Below are 8,823 nucleotides of genomic sequence, written 5' to 3' on the forward strand. Positions count from 1 at the left end.
TCTGAAGCGTCCACCTCCACGGTGAAGGGCCTCGAGGGGTCGGGATGAAGCAGGACCGGCGCGGAGGTGAACCGCCTCTTGAGGTCGGTGAAGGCGGCACTGGCTGCAGGTGTCCAGGTAAAAGGACGCAGAGAGGAGGTGAGGGCAGTGAGGGGAGCGGCCACCCGGCTGTAGTCCCGTATGAATCGCCGGTAGAAGTTGGCGAAGCCAAGGAAGGACTGCAGCTGCTTACGGGTGGTGGGTTGGCTCCACTCGACGACAGCCTGGATCTTCTTGGGATCAGGCCGAGTTTGTCCACCTTCCACAATAAGTCCCAGGAACTCCACAGAGGGAGTGTGGAAGGTGCACTTCTCGGCCTTGATGAAGAGGCGGTTCTCCAGGAGACGCTGGATGACAAGGCGGACGTGCTGGACGTGTTCCTCAGCGCTCCTGGAGAACACCAGGATGTCGTCGAGGTAGAGCACAACAAAGATATCCAGCATGTCCCGGAGGATGTCATTCATCATAGCCTGGAACACGGAGGGGGCGTTGGTGAGGCCAAACGGCATGACTAGGTATTCGTAATGGCCTCGGGGAGTCTTGAACGCGGTCTTCCACTCATCCCCCTCATGGATTCGAACCAGGTGGTAGGCGTTCCGGAGGTCCAACTTCGTGAAGATGGTGGCCTCCAGGAGGGGTTCGAAGTTGGAACTCATGAGGGGGAGAGGGTACGTGTTCCTGATGGTGATGGCGTTCAGCTCCCGGTAGTCAATGCATGGCCTGAGGTCCCCACCCTTCTTCTTCACGAAGAAGAACCCCGCCGCCACCGGGGAGAGAGTGGGTCGGATGAGGCCCTCAGCCAGACACTCAGAGATGTAGCTGTCCATAGCCGCCTTCTCAGGGAGGGAGAGGTTGTACAGGCGACTAACTGGGAGCTGGGCGCCGGGGCGGAGCTCAATGCCGCAGTCGTAGGGCCGGTGCGGGGGAAGGGTGCGGGCGCGCTCCTTGCTGAAGGCCTCTCCCAGGTCGTGGTAAACCTCTGGCACGGTGGAGAGGTCGGGGGGAGCAGGGGGCGGCCGAGACGACAGGGAGGGAGTCTGAGCAGCACGGAGGCACCGCGCGTAACAGGCCGTGCTCCAGCTCAGAATGCGGCCGGGGCCGTAGCTGACATGCGGCACATGGAGCTCCAGCCATGGTCGGCCCAGAATGAGAGGAGCCCGGGGGGTCTCAAGAATGTAGAACCGGATCTCCTCCACGTGATTTCCGGAAATTGTCATGGTCAGTGGCTCGGTCCGGTGTGTGAGGGGGCCTAGGTCGTGTCCATCCAAGGCCGAGACGGTGAGAGGGGTTTCCAGGGCGGCGAGGGGGAAAGCCGCTGAGGCGGCAAGGTGCGCATCCACAAAGTTGTCATCAGCCCCAGAGTCAATGAGCGCACCGATGGTAAGCGTCTGCCCGTGCCAGGCGAGGGTAACTTCGAACCGGGCAGGGCTGACAGATGGTGGGGAATGGGTAACACGGCTCACCAGAAATCCCCTCCTGGCTGGTGAGCCTACTCTTTTTGGCAGAGTGGGACAGTTGTCCCTCAGATGGCCCTTAGCTCCACAGTAGAGACACAATCCCAGTGCCCTCCTTCGGTCCTTCTCAACAGCCGTGAGGCGAGCCCTACCCACTTGCATGGGCTCTTCGCTGGTGAGAGCAGGCATGGTCAGGGTAAGTGGAACGGTGGAGGAGTTGCCCGGAGAGCGACCAGAGGGGGCGGGATGACGCAGCGCTTTCTCACGCTTCCTCTCCTGGTTGCGTTCGTCGATTTCCATAGCGAGAAAGATGAGTTGGTTAAGGAAGGTGGGGCGGTCCCTGACCAGCGCGTCCTTGAGAGTCTCGCTCAGGCCTCGTCGGAACTCGCTGCGCAGACCGACGTCGTTCCACCCGCTACCCATAGCCAGGGTGCGGAACTCGGTAGCGTAGGCAGCCACGGAGCGGCCACCCTGCTGGATGGTGGTGAGACGGGCATTAACGTCCTGACCATCAGCAGCATGATCAAAAACTAGCCTAAACTCGGCCTCAAAAGCAGCAGTCATCGCGGAGGTGACTGCCCGGACCCAGGGCTGCCTGGACCCACTTCAGAGCCTCCCCAGTGGTGAGTGTAGCAATGTAGCCCACCCGTGCAGCGTCAGACCAATACATGCTGGGTTGATGTTGGAAAATGTATCCACACTGCATGAGGAAGCCCCTACACTCAGAGAAGGTCCCATCGTATGGCTTGGGGTTAGCTAGGTGAGGTTCACGCTGGGGCTGGGTCCACTGCTCTCCAGTGCCGGCTGGGTCCATACTGGCCAGATCTTCTGTTATGACTGGGTTGGATTTGGACCCAAACGCACGACACCGGAGGCAGAGAAAAAATGCAAAGCCCAAAGGGCGGTTTAATAATAAATTAATAAGTCCAGCAGGCAAGGTCGAAAACGATAAACAGGCAGGGGTCAGGCGATCAGCAAACAATGTCCAATATCCGTAATCCGTAATCAAAGTCCATATCCAGAAGGGGGGTCAGGGAATCCATGTTTCAGTCCAGGGGTGGTGATAGCAGGCAAGCCGAGCACTGCACACTGGGTCTGGAGGGAAAATAAAACGGAACGAGAAAAAATGGATAAGCAAAACTGAAAACAGAGATATGGACAGCAATCAACAAGGTAGGCTAAGCTGGCTAGGGTACTTGCCACAGGTATTCTATGGGAAGTTCTGGCGATGAGCATGGAGAAAACCAGGGTTCTTGTAGGCAGGCGATGATGATGATTGGGACCCGGTGCGCAGCACTCAGCCGTAAGCGCATTCACTGATCACCACGATTGCCTTCACCTGTGGCGTTGGAGCGCGCGCCGTGCGCGTGCTGAGGTGCTGGGCGTCTCAGGATTGCTCTCAGGAGGCGGGAATTCGGGAGACCCCGAACGCCGCGGGGTAGAGCCGGACCGACGCACGTTGCGTCGGGCCACCGGCAAGCTCGGAGGAGCGGAGGGGAATGCGCGCGGAGGTGCCGCCGTAACAGTCAAGCCAGTTCAGTCTGGCAACGTGACAGAACAGGATGCCACTGTGTCCCTGTCTGCAGGGTCACAGGGTCTAGCCGCTTTGGTGGTCTTGTGGAGAATGCTCTGGTCTACATCGCAGGATTTGTTGTTAGGCGGATTCTCTGCAGCCTGTCCTGTGATGTGTGCCGGACCAGCCTGGTGACAGATGCTGTGCACGCATCATTCGACGAGAGCTACCACCTTCTTGAGCTGAGAAACAACAGTGGGCTGGTGATTCCCTCAGAAGGAACGGTTAAAGGAAAATGCTCGTTTTTGACAACCTGGACCTTATTTACGACATATTATAAGAAGTTTGACTCACCCAGATCACTTTTGTGTTGTTCGGAGGCCTGTAGAAGAAATTTAAAATCCAGCGCGAGCCAGTATATCCATGTAATGGCGGCGCACGGGGCAAAGGGAATGCAGTTTCTCAAAATCCATTTTCGGCCGCTAAACGGTTGTTTTCATCAATCAGATTGCATGAATCGACAGTTGATATTCCTCTACGCGAGCCATTCTTTCGGTTTTCAAATACGTGGTCTGTAGCCTCTGTAATATGATCTTTACACTGGCTATGCTCCCTCACATTCTCTGCGCTACGATCGGATTGTTGCTGACGAATGACGACGACAATATTCTCGGCACCAACTACGATCGTAGCGCAGAGAATGTGAGCCGGAGAATAGCAGGCTGCGCGCTGGCCTGTGCGCATGCGTGCTGGAGCAAGTGGGGGAGAGGCTTGTAAAGATCATATTACAGAGGCTACAGACCACGTATTTGAAAACCGAAAGAATGGCTCGCGTAGAGGAATATCAACTGTCGATTCATGCAATGTGATTGATGAAAACAACCGTTTAGCGGCCGAAAATGGATTTTGAGAAACTGCATTCCCTATGCCCCGTGCGCCGCCATTACATGGATATACTGGCTCGCGCTGGATTTTAAATTTCTTCTACAGGCCTCCGAACAACACAAAAGTGATCTGGGTGAGTCAAACTTCTTATAATATGTCGTAAATAAGGTCCAGGTTGTCAAAAACCAGCATTTTCCTTTAAGGTGAGTCAGAACATTCATCTGCCACTCTGTACCCCCAGCTAGCATGCTGCCCACAAGGACAACCCCCCCCCCCCACACACACACAAACACACACATGCACACACACACACTCACACAAGTGAAGTCTTTAGTCTTTACTGCACTAACAGTGCATTGCCATTGATCTGAAACTGAATACACCATACACAACTGAGACAATACTAATTCCTAATAGGCTTAGCTTTAATGGCATGAAACATCTTCTGATTCTCTTTCTGAAGGTGGTGAGAGCTGCAGAGAGAGTGATTCGCCGTGGGCCATCAGGGCAAGCTCCAAACGAGTTGGTTGTCACACACATCATCCGTGAAGAGATGGGCAAGGAAGACATCTTTTCACTCGGCAGGCACATTGAGGAGACACAGTTCGGGATTGACAATCATCAGTCCCAACTGTTGTCTCTGATTGTGTCTGTTTTTTTGAAAATCCGGCTGCACCACATCGCAAAAATGACAACCCTCACCTGGCAGAGTGGAAGCACAAGGAAGAAAGTGTGCAAGACAGTTCTCTTTCAGGGATTCTAGCCCCACTCTGTCTGACTGTGACGACTCTCAGACTTTCCCCTGCTGGACAAAAATACCTGTGCCCGTGTGGACAAGGCATGAGTGGGGCTGCATGGATGGTGGAGCAGATTGAAACATCTTGTGTGCCCATCCATTTCACAAACACCAGGGGCGCTCTCTCATCCCCCTGACGGAGCCTCTGGCTTGCTTCTTGGTCAGCTTTAGGAGCAAGTCCATGTCTAACAAGTCAACTGGTCATCGAATCACCTCCATCACAGAAACACAGCCGTGTTAAGCTTGCATATGATCAGTAGCAGCAGTGTTTACATTGTTGGAGACAAAGTGATAGAGTAGTAGTTGGAAAAAATAGGTGAACAGCAACATCATGTTGTCCTGCAATTACCCACCCACCAGCACTCCAGAAGTGTGTGTGTGTGTGTGTGTGTGTGTGTGTGTGTGTACCACCTACCTTGTTATAGTTGTATCAGTTGAACATGGTGTTGAAGTCCTGCATGTCCTTGCTGGTGCCCCAGTAGTGGTTGGTGTCCAGCCTTCTCTGGATGGTGTCCAGGTCCATGGGCCTCTGGATCACCTGGTGCCAGTCCTGCAGTGAAGCAGCACCACACATTTACTTTAGTTTATTCCTCTAGCAAAAAGTTTTTGAAATCAAATTTTACTGTTTTCATTAACTGTACATCTAGTTTATTCCATTCATACATGGCTCGGTACAGGAGCGTTTGTTTGATTGCATTTGTTCTTGCTTTTGGCAATATAAAATGTCCTCCTCTAGCATGCCTGGCTGAGCATCAATCGTGTATCTACGCTGAAAGATAAATTGTTGTACAACTTATACAGTCATTGTTACAGAGATATTTCTGATAAATACAAGTAATGAAATAACTAATCTATTTTTAACAAATAGCTAATCTAGACAAGTATACATTGTAATTAAATTGGGGTTCTATATTAACAACATAGTGCTATGCGTGCTGCACTGTTTTGTACCATTTGTAATTGGGACTGCATCTATAATCCCTTAACAAGTCACAATAAAACATTTTTGTCACAATATAAATATACAAGCATTCCAGCTAATCCCAGTGATAGGAAATGCCACTTATGCACAATTACAGGGACTTTCTCCCAGATGATCTAACATCTACCATTTAAAATCATGGGTGCAGACTTGTCATCTTTAAGTGAAAATAGCCGTTTTTAATCCAAAATAGGTCATTTGTTTGATCTGTGTATGTATGGGTTTGTATGTTTGTCACCTTTTTCACCTGTGATCGGTTTGGTTTGTAGGCTACCTCTGAAAATATACACAGTGAATCTGTGGGTTCATTGACGTCACATAGTGGGAAGCCCTGCACAAGATGGCTGCCACGTCGGAGGTCAGTCCATTGGAATTCTACAGCACAATGGCCAGTCTAGTTCTTTATCATGTCTATGCCACCGCTGACCTGGGAAATCTGTGGAGTCTTTTGGTTTTTATGTTCTGGGACTACTGCCTCTTGTGGTAGCAGCAATGGAATTGCAGGGTTCTGGGACTTCTGCCTCTTGTGGTAGCAGCAATGGAATTGCAGGTCAACAACAGACAGTTTTTATGTTCTGGGACTACTGCCTCTTGTGGTAGCAGCAATGGAATTGCAGGGTTCTGTGACTACTGCCTTTTGTGGTAGCAGCAATGGAATTGCAGGTCAACAACAGACAGTAAGACGCAAGAAGCACGGACAAAAAGGATTCCCTCTCCTTGGTGTGTCGGCTTACAGCCAACACACACAAAAAACTATGCGTTATAGATGCAGTAACGATATTCCTCACTCCTCTACAGTAGGTGGCGGTAACGTGCATCGTAACGTTGTTTGCGGTGCGCCAGTAAACTCGAAGAAGAAGAAGAAAAGGGAGATTTTAAGAAGGCGCGCGCACAATTCATTTTTGTCAACAACTTCTTCGAGGTTCGAATTATCCGGACAGGATAGCCAGCTAATTAGCTTTTTAGATATTGCGAATATATCTATATATAGCTGGCTACTGTTTTGCAATGTTGGAATACATATGCGATGTGACCTGCAGACGTATTGGTCATGAGAAATGGCGGTAACGTAGCGAGACTGAGGTAACGTTAGCCAGCTAGCTACATTAAGTTAACGGTAGCCTAGCGCTAGCTAGTTTAGAATAGTGTGCAGCTAACCAAATCGACTCTCTCCCCTTAGCTAACGTTAACAAGGTAAATGGCACTGGCTAACCATAATTAGGGTTAGCTGCTAACACCCAGCTAACGTTACTAGCTAACACAGTACCAGCATCGATTTATATAGCAATCAAAGGAAGCGACCGTCTGACAAGCACAATGGACTTCACACATCCACCACTGGTATGTGACGCTAAAACGTTACGATTAGCTAGCTACCTTAAAGCCTAGTTTACTAGCTAATGTTAACAAGATAGCAGTCCACTTAGCCTAACGTTAGTCTATACTGCATATGCTCAGGCTCATAAGAGCTCTGGGGCAATAGAGTAATGCTATGAGCCATAGTTTGCCTTATAACGTTAGCTACGGTCAACTAGGCAGTGGACTGTTATCTTCCTAACAAATCAGGTAACACTAGCTAACGTTAGCCAAAGCTACCTATTCTAGAGTAACGCTAAAGCGGGGCCCTTTACGACCTCACCCCCTCTCTCTGGACCAGACTACGACCTCACCCCCTCTCTCTGGACCAGACTACGACCTCACCCCCTCTCTCTGGACCAGACTACGACCTCACCCCCTCTCTCTGGACCAGACTACGACCTCACCCCCTCTCTCTGGACCAGACTACGACCTCACCCCCTCTCTCTGGACCAGACTACGACCTCACCCCCTCTCTCTGGACCAGACTACGACCTCACCCCCTCTCTCTGGACCAGACTACGACCTCACCCCCTCTCTCTGGACCAGACTACGACCTCACCCCCTCTCTCTGGACCAGACTACGACCTCACCCCCTCTCTCTGGACCAGACTACGACCTCACCCCCTCTCTCTGGACCAGACTACGACCTCACCCCCTCTCTCTGGACCAGACTACGACCTCACCCCCTCTCTCTGGACCAGACTACGACCTCACCCCCTCTCTCTGGACCAGACTACACGATATTTGTCTTTCACGATTGTCAGCGTGTAATTATGGAGACTAGCAACGCTAAAGTGATGCTGCGAGGCATGTTTTGCGGTTGCGGCATCAGTCTTTTCTTGTCCTTCATGTGATTCTGCTCAGTGTACAGTTCATTATATAGTCTCCAAATGACTTGAATTTATTTATTTGCATTCATTGCATGATACATTGTGTCAGTGCGCTAATGTGACTATTATGCAAATAGTTAAACCTCTATATATTCACAGGAGAGACCGCAGAAGAAGCTCCGTTACATCCCAAATCAAGAGTGGTAGGATCAAAATTAGTCCTAATGTTGCTTGACATCACATTAGCTTGCATAACTTGCTTCTTAGTCAGTGATCCATCTATGCACTGTCCTGTCTTTGCATTGTCCTGTCTCGTCCCTGTCTGTCCAATGTTGTCTCAATGTTATGCACCATGTCCCAAAGCAAATTCTTAGTACATTGAAAAACTACAATGGCCATAAACAGATTTTGATTCTGTATCCTGTTTCTAATGACAGCGTACCCACAAGATTGCAAAATCAACAGGTGTCCTTGAGCGACCTTGAAAATATCTTTGATGATATGGGTAAGAACAGAATCAAATGTGTGATGTGATATTGCTCGGGTTTGCCCTAAAAGCCAAGTTTTCTGTCCTTTTTATGGCTGAGAATTGTCAGATGTGGGTGAGCATCTGTCCCTACACCATTCACACAATGGCACCCTGTTTCTAGATCACCTAATTCTGTACCTAAATTTACCAGACCTTTGTGAATTTCTACAGATTCTCTCTCTGGGGGAGAGGATAACTTACCGCCTCTGTCTCCGGTGCTCACAACTTGTCCTGCAGTAGGCAGGTAAGTGTTTGTTCGCAGTAGTATTGTTGTGACATCCTAATGTGTAGTTGTGATATTGTGATTAAAAAGTGCACACTTATTGTCTGTCCATTGTAGAGGTGATGATGCTGAAATGGACTCTCCTCCAGTTAAGTTTGCCTTGCCTGGCAAATGTGAGACACCAGATCATAACAGGAAGGCAGAAACACCTTG

The 8,823-nt window shown here is 50.2% G+C and overlaps 1 long non-coding RNA gene across 1 annotated transcript; it reads left to right on the forward strand.

Annotated features, from left to right (window-relative positions):
- The first annotated feature begins 6,352 nt into the window (after nt 1-6,352).
- Nucleotides 6,353-8,820, forward strand: LOC311328191. The gene is made up of 5 exons (XR_014631182.1): nt 6,353-7,010; nt 8,018-8,061; nt 8,296-8,363; nt 8,559-8,631; nt 8,728-8,820. It is a non-coding gene; the product is annotated as an uncharacterized lncRNA (long non-coding RNA).
- Nucleotides 8,821-8,823: the final 3 nt, after the last annotated feature.

This window comes from Borostomias antarcticus (assembly GCF_949987555.1).
Source record: "Borostomias antarcticus genome assembly, contig: scaffold_384, whole genome shotgun sequence".
NCBI lineage: Eukaryota > Metazoa > Chordata > Actinopteri > Stomiiformes > Stomiidae > Borostomias > Borostomias antarcticus.